The following is an 18,485-nucleotide window of genomic DNA, read 5'->3' as shown; positions in this document are numbered from 1 at the left end:
TAAGCATCTTATTAGCCTAAACCTCTATGTAGACATTTATTAATTTTACAGTTTTAGGAGAAATTTTTAATCTTAGTCCTAGAAGATTTAAATGAGATAACACGGGGTATGTTGAACCATATCAAACTGCCATTTCTGTGGATGAAAAACTGACAAAGTGAAATGGTTCAACCTGTGGTAAGTATTCAAATGTCAACTGTGATTGCTCTTGGAGAAGCAATTCTCACTTTATAGTCCTCCCTTCCTGTAGATATTTCACTCATGTGAAATGTATTATTGGTAAGTGGTGCTGGGAGATGGGGCTGAATTTGCCCATGATTTTAATTTATAATACATAGGCTTTCTTAATTCTTACCACAGCAGGTACCTCCAAATGATACCACAGAGACAGCCTGGAGAATGGGCTTTAGAAGATGAAATTCATAGTCCCCAGATGCACTTTTAACTGGACAGCTTTTAAATGGAGATCAAATCCATGGAGCAGATTCATGGGTTCTATATCGGTCTCTTATTGTTGCTTAACCAAGTATCACAGTCTTAATGGCTTACAAAACAGGAATTTTTTTACAGTTCTAGAAGACAGAAGGCCCCAAATCAAGGTGCAGGACTGCATTCTTTCTGGAGCCTCCAGAGAAGACTCCCCCTTCTCATCTTCTCCAGCTTCTCAATGCAGCCTGCATTCCTTGGCTCACGGCCCTTCCTCCACCTTCAGAGGCAGCTATCTTTCATCTCATTTTCTCTGAGGTTCTGCTTCATCCTCACATCCTCTTCTCTGATTCTGACCCTATCGCTTCCTTCTTCCTCTTCCAAGGACTATTGTGGTTATATCAGGACCACCCAGATAATCCAGTATAATCTTTCCATCTCATGATCCTTAACTAACATCTGCAAAGTCCCTTTTGCCATGTCAGGCAACATATTCACAGGTTCTGAAGATTAGGATAGAGAGGAGTTACCATGCTGTGTAACACAAGAACCAAAATTGCCCAGATACCTAAATTTCAAATAGCAAGCAAGATAGTATTTTACTTCTTTAAAGCTCCCATCACGGTAAACTGCATAGAAGGGTTTACACATACCCTCATATAATTTTTAAAGAGACGGAAATTTACAACTCTTCAGCTTCCCTTTTGGCACATGCGTATGGAAATCATAGTCTTACTTTTGGTTTGTAGTGTCTTATTTTACTCCTTTACCCACTTTCAGTTAATCCTTCTTCTATTCCAACTGGTCCCTTTTTGCAGAATTCATACCGCTATCCCTAGCCAAAGAATGATCAGTATGACAAATTCTCTCAGCACTACCTTCTACCAACTCTGAGAATAAAAGGTTGGGTTTTTTTTTTTTTTTTTTTTTAGCCAAGAACCAACCAGGAGAGTTTCAGTGTAGCTCATCACACCTTTCTGTGCCCTTCCTTTGGGCACTAATATGTACAACCTGTCTCTGAGGGCTAACCAGCATTTTCAGGTATTGACACAAATGACTCCACCATGAGAAATCCCTTCTTTCAGCTCCTTGTTTGCATAAATGTAACTCAAATGTCTTCCTTCTTCTTTCACCTAAAATATCTGCTCTCTTGACCTACATCTCCCCTGTCCACTATCTCCTGTGAACGCGAGCCCTCACACATTTAAGCCTCCGCAGCACGGGCCCATCGTGACAGCCTAACATCCTTGTCCTGCTGGAAACTATTCAGCATCCAGAGGACCATCTTTATGCTGATAACACTAAAATATAAAATAATGCCAACAGCTGGTGCTACAAATGGCTTTTAAAAACGATGTTCATTCACTAAAATTCCTCTTGCTACTTTTGACATGAAACACGCAGTCTCTAATTATTCTGATCAAGACGGTGAAATACAAAAACAAACTTTAATTGTGTTTAACAGATATTTAATCAGGACTCACTGAACTACAGATTAAAGCTGAAATTCATAAACCATAATTACCCGATTGTCGCAATCTTTTGGTCCACATTCTCCTTCCGTCTGGGCGTCTGGCACCTTGCCCCGAATTTCTTTTACTGTCTTCTCAGCTTCGTTACTGTTCATGTTTTTCCAGCAGAGATTTAGCACAGATTACAAAATATCTGTTCTTGGCAACTTTCTTCATTAGCTTTTTTTCCCCCTTGCAAAAAAGTTTATTTATTTATTTTTTTCCTACCAGAGTAGCTGGAACAGGCATACGTTTAGGGTGCTTCTGTGACACCAACTAATTATATAGTTATCAGGAGATAATACGGTAGCGATAACTAGCGTTACTATAGTTATCACGTAGGTATCATGCAATTTGTCCAGTATGCCAAGCGGTATGTCCCAGTCACCATGTAATTACCTCATGTCACTACTGCATTGTTTTATGGAAAATGCTTATCTCTCCCTAACAAAACCTTTCCACCACATTTGAAAATAAGTAATAAAAAGAAGTGGAATTCTAAGTTCTCATTTCCAGGACTGCTCATTTCCAGTAAGATGTCATGTGAATTAAGAGAAACACCTGTCCTCTCCTAAAATTTTGGTTAAGGAGCAAATGGAGCACTTCTATTTTCTTTTGCTTCATTCCGTCCAGGTGAGAGAAGTAATTACCAACAATACATACATTTTCTTTTTCTTTTTTTCCTAAAAAAGCAAAGTAACAAACAAAACATACCAAAAAACCCACCGCACCCCACCCTATTTACTTAGGATTCGTTTAGTCTGGCACTTCCCCCCTACTCTTCCCTTTCAAATCTCAGTCACTCACATTTGTTTTTTCCTAGAATTATGGTGTAAATCATTCTTAACAAGCTAGCTTGAAACTTGTCTCACTCGGTAGAAACATTTAACGCCACTGTAATTGAAACACGGAACTGCAAGCTTGAAACTCTTTCTAACTATTTTTTTTGGGCCACTCTTCAGAAGGACACACAGAGCTTCCCTTGCCGTGCAATAACCCCTGTGTCACACAGTCAGGATAACATCATAGACCAAGGCAAGAGGATAAAGAGAAGGCTCTGGCAAAAGAAGAGGTGGGTGGTTCCTTTGTTCCCCCCAGTTGGGCACACAAGCCTATGAAGCAAGGACTGCAGTTCCTACTTATTTATCTCAAGTTCATGGCTTGAAGTCTGACCTCACTGAGACCTCTGGATAGGGCATTCCACCGAGAGTTCCAGTTTGAAACAGAATGGAGTGGCTTACTCTGCGGCACAGATGAAAGCTGTTTCCAATTCTGCTTTTATTAGTCACCTCCCAGTCTGATAGCTGCCCATTCAATTGTACACTTAACTCAAGTTGGGGTAAAAATCACCCCCAGATGATTTAGAAGGGCCTGAAAAATTGCTATTCCATCCCAGCGCATTGTTCTTCAATCACATAGTTCCTCTAAATACAGTTGACAGCCTTTGAGATGCAAAATGCATCACTTTAATGTAGTAGAGGTCCCCTTCACTGCATTGCCAAATCTATTTAGCAGAATCTTCTTGGAATAATCTGTCCCTAGACCTGAGGATGCGCAGTGATTTTAAGCATTTTAAGCTAACGATAATGGTTAGTGCTGAGAACAGATGTACCTGGCTGTGATGTGATCTATTCCAGTAGGCTTTTATGAGCTGTTCATTCCTATTGACTTAGCATTTTATGTCTGTGCTTTTGCCTGGTGTGATGGTTGCATAGGGGTGTCATGTGTGTATTTTCCTGATGTGTGATGGCTGCACAGGGGGCTGTGTGTATTTTCTCACTGCAATGGCTACACAGGGTGTTGCATGTGTGTTTGCCTGGAGTTATAGCTGCACGTGTTATTGTGTGACTCTTACCCCCCATTTGATGCCTGCTTGCAGGGTCCTATGTGTATCTTTTTCCTAGTGTGATGGTTGCACTCGTTGCTCTGCTAATGATGGACATTTCTAGCAATTATCTATCTACAGGGTCCTGGGGAAAGAATTGCAGTAAAATCAATAAACAGTGCTAGACAAGCCCTTGTAAACATAGAGTAACACCCCTGCATAAATGCCTTTTCCTACTATAACATGTTAAAATCCAAGTGCTGTTACCGTATTGGCATCGGGATAAAATTTCTATGGTCTCTCCATCTCTTTCATATATTGCAGTTGTTTGGGTGAGTTTGAGATTACTGCTGTTTGGAGGGCTTTTACACATGAATCCATCTAATGACACTTTTCACTACATTGTCCTACATATCACCTCTTATACTCCACCCTGACTTGCTCTGGTACAATAGCTGATGTTCTGAAAGTGAATATGCCTTTCATTTATTCCTGCAGTCTCACCAAGCCCTCCCCACATGCCCCCTACATCACGCACGCACAGCTCCCTCCCATGCCTCACTGTAGTCTCTGTATCCCTCCCGTGTTCACCAAATGGAACTGACAAAGGAAAGAACCAATGAGGTTAAAATCTTTTGAAACCCCTGGAATACAGATGAGCTGGGAGGCATCTGGAAACAAAACCAGACACTTGAAATCAAAGAGACAAGTAAATTACTATCCTAATCTAGGAAGAATAACTAAAGGTGTCAGTGGGGTTCCATTGATAGCACTTGGCCCTGGGCCAGAATGCCAAGGGTTCAAACTCCACACCAGCTTTGGGCTCAGGCCCAAGACTTGCCACTGCAGGGCGCAGCAGCATGTGTGGCAGTGTTAAAGGTGTCAGCCTTCTGCAGAGAGCTTAAGTCCAAGTCCTTCTGCCTGCTTGTCATTATACCCCAGAGGGATGCCGAGACAACCCTAGCTTCCTCTCCAGTGCCTTTCTCAACAGGACAGGCTGTGGAGGAGCTAGTGCACAGCGGCAGTATTTGCTAATATCAGTATTGTACATTTACAGAAATGTCCCTTTTCTGATGAGACTGCTTGAAGGAATAAAGCATGTGCAAGAAAATCCAACAACCCACCAAAAAACCTGATGTCTGGCCTAAAGATTCTTCCATCAATGCAAAGAGCTAAGTTTGGAAACCTAAAACCACGTGTCTAAATGAAAGGAAATGTTTTCATTGGAACAGCTTACATGTCTGGTACACTTGCATAAAAACTATTGCATAGCATTTTAGAGCTAAAATTGCTATAAAATGCTTAATACAGTAAGAATAATTATGAGATTTTGCACGCACAGCTGGTATACAACTAAAGTCTCAGCCACAGATTCAATGGAGCATGGGAAAACCATTTATAAAAATTCCTAGTATGCCAGTTTAAGTCACCATCAACAGCCCATCAACACTTCCTCCATTCTTTAGGTGGATGGGGAAGAGATTTACCTGTTAAATGCTTTATTTCTTCTTTCATGGATGTCATTAATACTTTATTCAGGGAATTCTAGTTATTACTTGACAATAGCAATATAAATTATAACAGGACACAAAAGATTTGAACCCAAGGCTTCCTTCCCCATTGAGCATAAGGGTTACAAATATAATAAATAATGAACCAACAGACCAAATTATGAGGTCTACCTGCAGTACCCTCCCACTTCTTTTACTTCTTTCTATCCCTTCACTTCTTCTTATCTCCTCTCTTCTCTGAGATTCAAATCTCTCAGTGACTTCCTGGGTGCTCTGCACCCTCCCTCCCTCCGCCACCAGTCACAGCCCACCTGGCCTGGCCTTGCCCTAGGTAACACCTCAAGGACAGAACTCTTCCTTCTCTTTCTCCAATCAAATTATAATGGTTCCTTCCTCTCCATTCCTTTTAGCCCCAACTAATAATCACTAGAAAGGAGCTAAAGTAGTTTGAATGAGCTTTTAGTGGCTAATAATAATTTAATATAGATTATTTCTATATTTAAAAAAAGTGAATTTAAGAGTCAAGGAAGAATTTCTTTATTGTGGCCTCTTAGGGTCTATAGAAAATGCCAGAGCAGGTGAGATGATTCTAATCAGAGGAATTTCTGGATGTTCCATCGCACTATTTTGGTCAAAGGATAAGAAGCCACTGTAGATATATGGGAACCCCCCAGAGGGACAGTCTGCCAACACAGAGCTAACATGGTACAATATAAACTGAACTGGACCAGAATCATGAAACCAAAGTTTGAGTATCAATAAACTTTGCCACCAAATGTTTGGGGAAATCATTCAGTTCCTTCAGCTGGGAAGTTAGGCCCTTGTATCAGCAAATCTCTATGGTTCTTCCAGCTCTAAAATGAGGGTCATGTCATGGCTCTCTGACTGAGGGTCAGTTGGCTCTTCTGGTTTTGCTGTTTCTTCCAGCTAAAATTAGAGGTTCTGAATAAAAATGGTTACCAGTAGTTCCACATGGAACCTAACTAAAGAAGTGTTGAAGCCCATAAGTAAGTTTTAAGTTCTCTGTTTACTAACTACATATACTACCTTTGAGCTGGCTCCTTTATGCTGTACAGCTATTTTCTTAGCATTTTGTTTTTTCCCATGTATTAATTCAAAAATCATTAAAATATTTTTTTTAATGTTTATTCACTTACAGAGAATGAGCAGAGGAGGAGCAGAGAGAGAGGGGGGACACAGAATCCGAAGCAGGCTCCAGGGTCTGAGGTGTTAGCACACAGCGCGATGTGAAGCTCGAACTCACGGACCAGACTGCGAGATCATGACCTGAGCCAAAGTCAGATGTTCAACGGATTGAGCCATCCAGGCGCCCTGATTCAACAATCATTTAATGAGCACTTACTATATATGAAACACGGAGGTAGTCACTAATGATATAGCTTCTCTGCTTCCTAAGAAGCACAAATGAATCTACTGTTTTTGTCCATTCTCTCTGTCTCTCCCCTTCACTTCTATGAGTAAATACATATACCTCTAAAACTATAAAATTAGTATAGAAAAAATAAGAGGAATTAAATTTATCTAATCTGCACCCAGTCCAAAGTACTGTTTATCTTCAACAAAAGAATATGATAATAATTTTGTATTAGAAAATTATAGTCATTCAAATATGCACTTCAATAGTATCAATGGTATTTCTCAACATGTATTTTGAGGTCACTGATTTACATTAAGGACAATAATTTGGGTGGCAAGAAAATTATAAAGGTGAAACAATCCCTTCTATAGATAAAATTCTTGGATAAAATCTGAGACTCCTATAAATAGCCTCTGAGAAAGTGAGAACACAGAGTGTTTTTGTTTAGTCTTTTTTCCTCAGAGGATTTAGGGTTCTTATCCCTCCAAACTTTCTTTCCTGAATTAATAATAATAACTGCCATTTGTTGAGTACATATTAAATTCCAGGCACTTCCAATACATTACTGCATGTTAAGAAAATGATTCTGTAACGTAGATATTCTTACTCTCACTTTAAAGATGTGAAAACTGAGGACCAGGGAGGTGAAATAATTTGTCAAAGATAATACAGTGTGCAGAGTTAGACTCAGGTTTGCCTTGGTGAAACATCGTTCCATAAACATTTCTTGGTTCTACCAAATCTAACTTTATTTAAAAAATAAATAATCTTGCTTGAATGCTTTGTTCGCAAAAGGGGAAACACCCTTTACATTCTTTCTTCCCATTCATTCATTGCATTACATACAGTACAATGAAAACAGGAGATGGTTAAGATTTTTCTAAGTAGGTCTGGCTACCTTTTCATATTTATTTGGACTGAGATGAATAATTAAATTTGGGGCTCTCAATCAAAGGGAAAGAATGAGCTATTTGCTATCTGAATATGTGCTTGTTATTAATTGATCAGACATGGATAAGGTGTGCCATTACAACTATATTTGTGAGGTCTGATTTATGTTGTTCTATTGCATATTACTCTGTGCTGTTTTTCATTTTCTTGCACTTTGGACTTTTTGTTTTGTTTTTATGAATTTAGTCACAGTTGGTTGTGTTTTGAACTTTATAAAAATGTAATACTCAGAAAATTTAAAAAAGAAAAAGAAAATATTTTCAAAATGATGTCAAAATCAAATCTACCCTCACTAATTTGATTTGTAGGAAACGGAGAACAAAGTATTGCAAGCAGAATGCTTTTAAATACATCCTAATTACTTCAATGTGCAAATGCATTGACTAAATCAAAGCATGCATTTAACACTTTGCACTTCAATTGTGCTTATTCATCTAAGTTTTATAGATAGCAGGTCCACGAAGAAACAGGAGATAAACTTCAGTATAGCCAATCATTCCACAGTTATAGGAGCAAAACTACTGTTCTGAAGTTCAAGCTTACCTGTCAAGTAAGCTCACTTTTGGACTAATACAAAAGACCACCACTCCAACTAATACCAAGTAACAAATAATTTACTGCAGCTACTCAAGTTTTCCTGATTAACTCTGTCTTCCCTATTCTTCCCTTCTGCTTTCAATGGGGCAGGACGAAGGAGTGGGGGCAGTAAAGCCCCACTTAAGTATTCAGTAGGGTGAGTCCTGGGGAATGATGCCAGGAGGCTGCAGGCAATATGCAGCTGAGGGTGGGAGAGAGTCATGATGTCGGGGTTACCTAGAGCTTGGTCTGGGACCAGCTACACCAGAATCATCTGAGGAGCATGTCAAAAAGACATATATCAGACTCACACCCCAGAGCAAATCAACTAAATTAGTGTGTCTTGAGGTGGAACTCAAAGCATCTACATTTTAAATGAGCTTCCCAAGTAATTCTTATGCTACTAAATAGCCTGAGAAACACTGGCTTATGCACTTAAGTTCTCTGATTCTAGAGCCAGTGTGAGCCCTGATGGTATACCAACCCTCTGTCCCAGTTGTCAAGATACAAGTGCAAGTACAACCAGCTGTCCTGGGAGGAATTAATTCTGGTAATAACAGGCCCAAAAGGGCTTAGCCAGGCATGATGCTGTCTGATATGCAAGATCTCATCCAGTCTCCACAGCAAGGACTATGAGATAAGCAATACTACTATTCCCATCTTTCACTTGAAAAAATCAAGATTCAGAGATTTAGTAACTTATTGTGGATTTCACACTAGTCATTGCAGGCGCTCTTAAGAACTACACTACTTTAATTCTTAGCCTTGTGCCTTGCAGAAAAATATGTTCTTGAAAGATATTTACTTCCAAAGATGTTCATGATTTGGTGATAGCATCATTGTAATGGAACTTGCCTAAATGTTAGGAAAATAATACATAGGGTGTGAACATTTGAAACCAAGTTAACTTTTCCTTCATTTATCTTTATAGATACTGAAGTCATCTAAAGCAGCTAATCTTTCATTAGTTCATTCAACAATCATGCACTTTGCCAGATCCTGAGGTAACAAAGATAAATAGGACATAACCTCTACCTTCACTGGGTTACAGTTCTGAAAAAGAGATGAGCTTGTGTACAAGTAGTTCTGGGTTAACTTGTAGTCAGTCAGTGGAGGCCTGAGCTGGAGGGAGAGTGGTTCATTCTCCTGGCAGAAGGGAAAGAGGGTGCCGTCTGGAAATGTTTAGTTACTCCAGCACTTTGCCATTGGCTAGTGTAAGGAATTTAGATTTTTAAAGATTACATTTTCACTTACACAGTTTTGTTAGAAAAGGAGTGGACTAAGTTACTTGAGTATTTTGAGCCAATAAAACTTTATCTGGTTCATTCTTTCTGGCATCTAAGTGGGTTTCTTTTTTGGCTAAGTTCTCTGTACAGAGCCAAGTAAGTTGTTATGTTTATTCATTCTTACACAGAGTAGCCAAGATTCTATTCTTGAGATGGGTGCCTGATAAATGTTATCAGTAGTAGTTTATTCTACCAATAAAAGTGACTTTATGTTGACATATTGGCTGTGTCCTTTACTTCATTTTCATATGTCTCAATTACTCAAAATGTTACTATTAGATTATTACATTATTACAGGATGAGAAATTTTGAAGTTAAAAACAATTGAAAACATAAAGAGTGATCTAGATTTCTTCCTTTATGATAATCTTATATACATGTACATGTGCTTTGAGCATATTAATGTCAGAACTGATTGATGGAGTAAAGAAAATGAGGTTCTAGAATGTTAGAGCACAAGCTGAAAACCTGAGGCAAATGCACAAGGATCACAAAATGAGAGAGAGAGAGAGAGACTCTGAGAAGCACTGAGCAATAGAAACAATGTGATGTGGCTCAGAAAATACACACCATATCATATTCAATATGATCTAATTCCAAAAATCTGTATCACAGATATTTCAAAAGCTTAATACATTGGAAAGCAAAACATTTTAATTCCATTAAGGGTGATACATGTTAAACATATATTAATTTCTTAAATGGAATTATCAAATTTTAAATTAATATTATTTAAATTATTTGCTGTTTGCTTAAAAAATTTATTTTTTATAATTATTAGCATATTTTAGAACATTTAGAAAGTTTAAGAAAAAGAAGAAAAAAATCACTTAATTTCACCATACAAATGTGGTTCACATTTTATGTATTTCCTTTGATTATAACCAAATATTTTCATTTTTATAATTTAGGATCATGTTAGGTATACAAATTTCTTTTGGATTATGCATTCTTAGTTACATTATTTCATGAACATTTCCTAGTAAAAAAGTTCTTTAAAATATCTTTAATAACTATGTAAATAATACTTGTTATGTGCAAAGATAACTATGGATGTTCCATAATTTGTTTAATAATTTCTCCAATTAAATATTTTTTAGATTTTTTTTAGGATTTATTAGGATTTTTTCCCCCTTTTCCACTTTTGTAAATGACACTGTGATGAACATCTTTGTACATAAATCTTGGTCTGAGTTTCTACTCCCAATAGATAGATTCCTAGAAGTAAAATTATTGAGTCAAAAAGATACATTTTTTTAAAGAAAGGTTATTGATGATATATTGCCATTTTACTTTGTAGAATTTAGTGTCAATACAATATCCCCACCATCACTATATGAATGCCAGTTTAACTGCACTCTTACTAGCATTGAGAATTATTATTTTTATAAGTCATGCCAATAAGTGCTAGTATGTTATAATACTTTTTCATATGTTCATTAGACATTTGCATGTCCTCTTTCATAATTTTTTTCTTTTCATAATCTTTTTAGATTTTTTAAACAAATAAATATCTCAGTATCTTCATATCTTTGCTTCCATTCCATCTCTGATATTATCACTATATACTGCCTGTCTGTATTCTAGATTTCTTCTATTCTGATTCCTTCTTTATATTTATAATATAAAACATATTAATATAATATAAGGTATATTATAAATATAAAAAAGATGCAACTCTTTATAAATAAAAAAAAACTGACTCAAAGCATTCAATAAATTACCCAAGAGAAGAGAAACTGTTAAATGACAGAACTGGGACCCAAAACCAAGTCTCCTGATTCCCAGTTACAGTGACTTTTAAATAGAGAATAATAAAAATCATTTCTACAATGTAAAGAATAGAAACAGCTAAGAAGACAGTTTAATTTCAATCTGTTCTTACATACAAAATACTATTAAAATCATGCCACATAGGAGGCTTGAGTGTTCTTATAAACACAAATATGCACTTCTTATAAATCGATCAGATATGCCATTAAAATTTCCATAAAATTTGCACATCAGCAAATGATCCAGTTTATACTAGTTTGCATTTTTCTTGTTAATCTACATTGTTTCATTTAATCTGCTTTGCTACAATAGAAGCATCATATATTTTTAAGCATGTTACAGATCATCATTAAATTTCTTGGTACTATCTAGTGGTGTTCAAAGGAAAATCCAATTTCCTAGCAACTTCTATAAAGAATTTCCTTTGACTATGACTGGGGATTTTAAGAACTATCCTTAAAAAGTAAAACAAAAGAACTACTGCAAAATGCCTGCATTTAAAGAGTAAACAACATGAATTACTGTGGAAGAACATGGACCAATAGCAATTGAATATGATTTAATTATTGATATTTAGTCACTATTTCATATTCAAGAATCACACATTATTTGCCAAATGAAAACGTAACAGTAGTCGCTGAGTGAGAATGGGAGTTGCCAGATATATTTATTATATGTAGGGGTAAGGCAGGATAAGAAGGTGCAAAGGTGGAATTAGCTGTGAGTGAAACGAACTTTGATAGAGGCTCACTGATTGCAAAGGGTTGGTTCACAAAGCAGGTGTCTGCCTAATAAAAGAAGTAAAAGAAAGAGTATTTACTAAATCATATGGTGGCCCAACAGTTTATAAAATCCAAGGTAGCAGTAGAAGTAGATTCTAAAGACATTTCGGATATGTTTTCTTTCTTTGTATGTATTGTACACAAAACAGGTCCATTCGTTTCATACTCAACACCTATTTATTAAGTACCTACTTTGTGTTAGAAGCTACTACCCAAATAAATGATTTAACTTTTTGCAATTATCCACTCTACAGCTGTATCATAAAACTAATAATAATCTGTAACTGACATAATATGTTATAACAAAAAATGGGAAACTGAATAGGAGGAGAAATAAAGAAACAGCATCCTAAGTTTCTCATTTCATACAGCATACAATTTCATTAATGATGATAATTAAAGAAAATAGGGCTGGATTTTTAAAAAAAATAATAGTAATTGTTATTATAAGAATAAACTATGCTTTATAACTTCTAAATTGCTAGATTAATAACAAATAGAACAATCATATATCAAAAGAGAAAGGAAAGAGAGAGGGAGAGAAAAAGAGAGAGAGAGAAGGATAGAGACATGATCAAGGTTACATAAAAAAAAACAGACAATATAAAATAAGATTTCTGAGGTTTAGGAGCAGGTATATTTTTACAATAAATAACAGTTAGTTTATTTAATTTATTAAAATAAACACTATAGCATAGGTTTTTTTTTGTTTTTTGTTTTAAACACAAAATCTAACCAGAGGGTAGTACTTTAAGAGCACTAATTTTGGTAGTGGAAAAACCTGAGTTCAAATCTTACTTTTGCCATTTGCTATTATAACCTCTTTCCTAAGGGGGAATTTAGCCTATCTGCCTCAATTTCCTAGTTTATAAAGTGGGAATAAAAATAACTGATTACAGAGAGGACTGAGTAAGATAGTATCTATAAAGTTTAGCGTCTAGTACAACTAGACATTCAATAATAACAACTGTTATTTGTAATATTTGTTTTAAAATGATATATCTAAATAAAAGAGAGGTGAAATCAAAGGAGTACCACCTGAGATATACTGTTAACTAAAAAAATTGATATGGTATAAAATGAGAAAATCGAAGAGGCAGAGTTGAATTTTAAAAAGGATCGTTTTTACAAAGAAACTAAAAGAAGCAAATGGGGCTGAAGCTATAAGCCTGCTCAAATCTGGACTCAGAAGCACACAGACACGGCTGGGAGTCTAGCGTTTCTTTGGAGTAAATGAGGCCAAAAGGCTCCATATAAAATGGTGGACCTGAGCCTGGCTCACTACTTCAGCAAGAGGCTGCAAAAAATTTGGCTAACTGCTACATTGGGCAACAGCCTATATAGCACTTTAGGCACTGAGAAGTAGAAGGATAAAGACACAGCCTCATGATCAAATATCCTTAAAGAGATAAAGCTGAAAGCTACTGGTACAAAATTTGGATTGAGATTAGGAACCCAGAAATCCCAATAAGAGGCAACTGGAAAACCACTAGCCAGGGATGCATGAAGAAAGAAAAAAAGAGGAAGAAAGAGGACCAAGAGGCAAGTCAAAAAAAGCCTTATGACCAACATCAACCTACAAAATAAAATTCTAAAACATAGCAAGAAATCTAATGATAAGAAAAACAATGAATAAAATTAATAATTGGAACATTCACTATAGGTGAATTTGATTTTATAGAATTGTCTGACAACGACCTCAACATGAGTATGCTTGTGATGCTCAGATATAAGAAATTATACTTATAAGAGAACAAGAAATTGTTAAATAAAAACATAGAGCAGTAAGATAAGAATAGGTGAATAAAGAACCAATCAGAAATCTTAAAAATGAAAAATATGTTCATTGACATTACAAATGCAATAGATAGGATAATTTAAGATTGGGCAATTTCAAGAAGAGCATTAGTGACTTGGAAGGTAATATTAAGGAATTCACTCGAAAAAAAAATCACGGAAAGTAAAATATATTTTTCAGAAAATGAAAGAGCAATTGAAATATGTAAATTGACTAGGAAACACCAATATACATCTTACAAAATCCCAGAAGAAAATGGGGGTAATAACAAAGAAATAATAAAGGAAAAGATAATAACTGAGAATTTTCTAGCATTAGAGTCCTGAGATTAGAAAGTATACCCTGAGTTCATGACTGATAATTCAAAATAAATCCACATCTAGACACATTTCAGAGAAAATATAAGACATCAAGGATATAGAAAATTTTTTTTAAGTCACCAAAGGGAAAAGGTAGACTAACTACAAAGAGATGAAAACTAGATTGATATCAGATTTCTCTTAAGTAATGATAGTTGAAGAACAATTGTGTAAGATTAATTGAGTAATATCCTCTAATGCTGAACAGAAATACCCAGATAAATTGCTGTTTAAGACAAAAGATAAAATAAAGACATTTTTAGATATATAAAAAGAGTATACTCCCCAGGGCCCTCCCTAACGAATTACTAAAAGATGTAATTCAACAAGAAAAGTGCACCCGAAAGGAAGCCATATCATCCAAGAATAATGGTGGACACAGTAATAATTAAAATATACGAGAAAATACAATTAGGCATTAACTATAAAAATCAATGATAACCACTTCTGCATATATTTAAAACAAATAGGTAAAACTAAAACTCCATTCAGTACTTATAATAACAGATTGATAATTAGTAAGTAGATAAAACATGCTACATGCTAGGCACCTTTTTTTACATTAGGGAGAAAGTCAGAAATACTAAAAAGTGGACTTTATCTTTTATTAGAAAAATATATAGTTAGGTATACATATAAAAATTTTAATATGACCACTGAATAAATAGATAACATGTCCTAGGTCACAAAAATTAAAAAAAAAATTTTTAATTAAATCCATATAAAACACATCGTCTCATTACAGGCAATTAAATTCAGAATTAGTAATAAAAATAGAGTAAATTTCTATTTAGAAAGTAAAGACATATACTTCTAAGTTAAATATAAATCAAAACAGACATTACTAAATATTTAAAATTGAACAAAACTACATACCAAAAGAAGCTATGCGGCTAATGAAAAACTTAGAAAAAAGTTTAGAGACTAAAGTTAACTTTAAAATAATAAAAAGCATTGAAATTAAATGAGTAATAATTTAACTCAGGAATCTAGAAAAAGAAAAATGATCTAATTTTAAGTAGACTGAAGAAAATAATATTGATAAAAGCATAAAGTAATGATATAGAATATAAGAGACAATAAAGGAGATAAAATAAAAAGACAGTTTTTAACAAAAGTAAGTGAAACAGAAAATTGTCTAACAATGATAACAAAAAAGGCTCAGATAAATAATATTAGGCATAAGAAGGGGACATAATTAAATATAAAATTAAAAATCTAAGACTATTATGAACAGTTTCATACAAATAAATTGGAAAGTGTGGATTAACTGGGTTTTTTTAAATTAAAAAATTCTTTTAATGTTTATTTTTGAGAGAGAGAGAGAGAGAGAGAGAGAGTGAGCAGGGGAGCGGCAGAGAGAGAGGGAGACATAGAATCCCAAGCAGGCTCCAGGCTCTGAGATGTCAGCACAGAGCCTGACATAGGGCTCAAACCCACTAACTGTGAGATCATGACCTGAGCCAAAGTTGGATGCTTAACCAACTGAGCCACCCAGGTGCCCTGATTAAGGATTAATTGTATATTTTTCTTTAAAAAAAAAACAAAAAACAAACTTACTTCCTAAAATTAAGATGAAATAGAACACTTGAATAAACCAATAACCATGGAAGAAACTGAACTGATAATCAGAAGTCCACCCTACTCTACCTACTCACTATGGACAGAAAATACCAGGTCCAGATGATTTTACAGGCAAGTTTAACCAAATTTTCAGAATAGGTACTCCCAATTTATATGAAAGCTATTTCAGAAATAGAAAAAAAAGAAAAAAAAATGAATGTTGCTCAACTTACTTTATGAGGCTAGTACCACTATAACACCAAAACTTTACAATAACAGTTGAAGAAAGAAAGATTGAAGACTAATCTCCCTGTGCAAACATATTACATAAAATATCAGCAAATTAAACTCAACTGTGGATTAAAAAAACATACCAGGACCAAGTAAAGTTTTATTCCAGGAATGTAAGAAATGTTTAATATCAGGAAATACATTAATATCATATAAAATATTAACATATTAATGGGAAATTTTATCATATTGATGCAGAAAATACATTAGATAAAATTCAACTAGTATTTCTGATTAAAAATGCATTGCAAACTATAAATAGATGGTGGCAACTTCCTTAACACAAAAATTCCAATTTATCAAAATCCTAGGCAAATATCACATAACAGATATTCCTAATATCGTTGCTTTTATTCAACATTATATAAAAGTCTTAGTGCTGCAATATGACAGGAAAAAGAAATTGAACACTTATGAATTAGAATTGAAGAGAAAAGCTGTCATTATTTACTGATGATACACATACCTATGTAGAAAATCTGAGAGAATTTTCAGTTTAGTCATTAAAACTAATAACAGAGTTAAGCAAAGTTTCTGAATATATAGTAATGATGACCAATAAACAATGAAATGGAAAGCAGACTCTACATAAAAGCTCAAAGATCCAAGTAATATGAGAAGAAATCTAACAAAATAGGTTCTAGCAAGACCTTTATGGTAAAACTTATAAAAAATGAATAAAGAACAAGAATAAAGATCTGATTTAGTAGAGGAATATAGTCTGTTAATGGGTAGAAAGACATAATGTTATCACAATGTCAATTCTTCCCCAGGTTATTCTCTAAAGTTAATGTCACTCCAAATAAAGTTCAGCAAGGCTTTTGCAAAACTTGACCAACTAACCCTAAAATTTATATTGAATAATAAAAGCCCAGAAGGAGCCAAGAGAACTTGAAAGAACAATGTAGAGATTTGTCTTACCAGTTAACAAGAATATTATAAAGCTATGATAATTAATTATAATTAATTATGATCATTATAGTGTTAACACAGGAATAGAGAAACAAATGGTTGAAATAAAGATCCTAAGAATAGTTTTAATGTAGGCAAAAGATGGCATTACAAATTAGTGGGTAAGGATACCCAACTTTAAATGGTGCTGGGATAATTGGGTCATCTATGGAAAAAAGAAAATGGGGTGCATTTAAAATACCACATACAAAAATAAATGCCAAGTTTACAGATCTAAATGTAAAAGGCAAAACTTTGAAACTGTTAGAAGAAAATCAAGGAAGGTTTTCATATGGAGGTATTTCTTAAACGACATAAAAACACAAACTATATATATATACATACACACACACACACACATATATATACACACACACACATATATACACATATATATATGTGTGTGTGTATGTATATACACACACACACACACACATATATATATATATATATATATATATAACATATATGTACATGTTTTTAAAGTAGGCTCCACGGCCAGCATGGGGCTTGAACTCACTACCCTGAGATCAAGAGTTGCATGCTCTAACTGACTAAGTCAGTCAGGCGTCCCAGCACAAAGTATAAAGGAAAATATCAATAAACTTAACTGCATTAAAATGAGAAACTTTAAAAAAATAAGCTACTACAGATACGGTTAAAAAAGAAATTACACATTAGAAAAATATATTTGCAATCTCTATTACCCAAAGGATGATAATCCAGAATACTACAACAACAATCCAGAATACGACAACAACCAAAACCAAAAACCAAACCGGTCCAAATAACAGTAGCAAAACAAATAACCTAATAGTAAGATGGGGAAAGACCCAAACAGCCAACACACATGAGAGAGTCCTGATGGTTTATAAATTAATTTTTTTAAATGAGGCATTATTTAATACCTAACAAACTGACAAAAATTTTAAAAGCCTAGCCATTCCAAATGTTGTGAAGAATGTGGAGAAGTTCTCATGGGTAGTTAATGAGAATATGAATTGCCACCACTACCATTTTGGAAAGAGATTTTACATTCCTAGTGAAAGTGAAAATGCATGTTTCTTACAGTTAAGCAATTCTTCCTCTGTGTAAAAATATGTATAAAAATGTTAACTGCAGTATTTGTTGTGATTGGGAAATACTAGAAATAACGTTCAACAACGAGAGATTCAATAAATGCATTCTAGTGATATCCACAGTAGAATACATTTTATATAAGCCACACTATGGCTTTGGCTTGTGTAAAACTAATTTGTAGTGATAGAGGTCAGAATAGTTTTGCTTGTTTTCAGCCTCATGTTAAAGCTTTGGAGAATATCACACACGGGAGGGCACAAGGACTCTTCCTAGGTATTGTGAATGTTTTGTATCTTGGATTGGGTGTTGTCTCATGGAAACACACTCACATAAAAACTCATCAAGCTATCCACTTAATTTATGTACATCATCGTATATAACTTAGAATAATAAAAGACAAAAAACAGTTTTGAAAATGAGTGTG

At 34.7% G+C, this 18,485-nt stretch overlaps 1 protein-coding gene across 3 annotated transcripts in view; it reads right to left on the bottom strand.

Annotated features, from left to right (window-relative positions):
- ZBTB20 (zinc finger and BTB domain containing 20) overlaps positions 1–18,485 on the bottom strand; it is a 769,186-nt gene that overhangs the window by 215,045 nt on the left and 535,656 nt on the right. The gene's annotated exons all lie outside the window — the stretch shown is intronic.

This window comes from Lynx canadensis, chromosome C2, assembly GCF_007474595.2.
Source record: "Lynx canadensis isolate LIC74 chromosome C2, mLynCan4.pri.v2, whole genome shotgun sequence".
Lineage (NCBI taxonomy): Eukaryota > Metazoa > Chordata > Mammalia > Carnivora > Felidae > Lynx > Lynx canadensis.
This window is presented reverse-complemented; position numbering and strand designations above follow the sequence as displayed.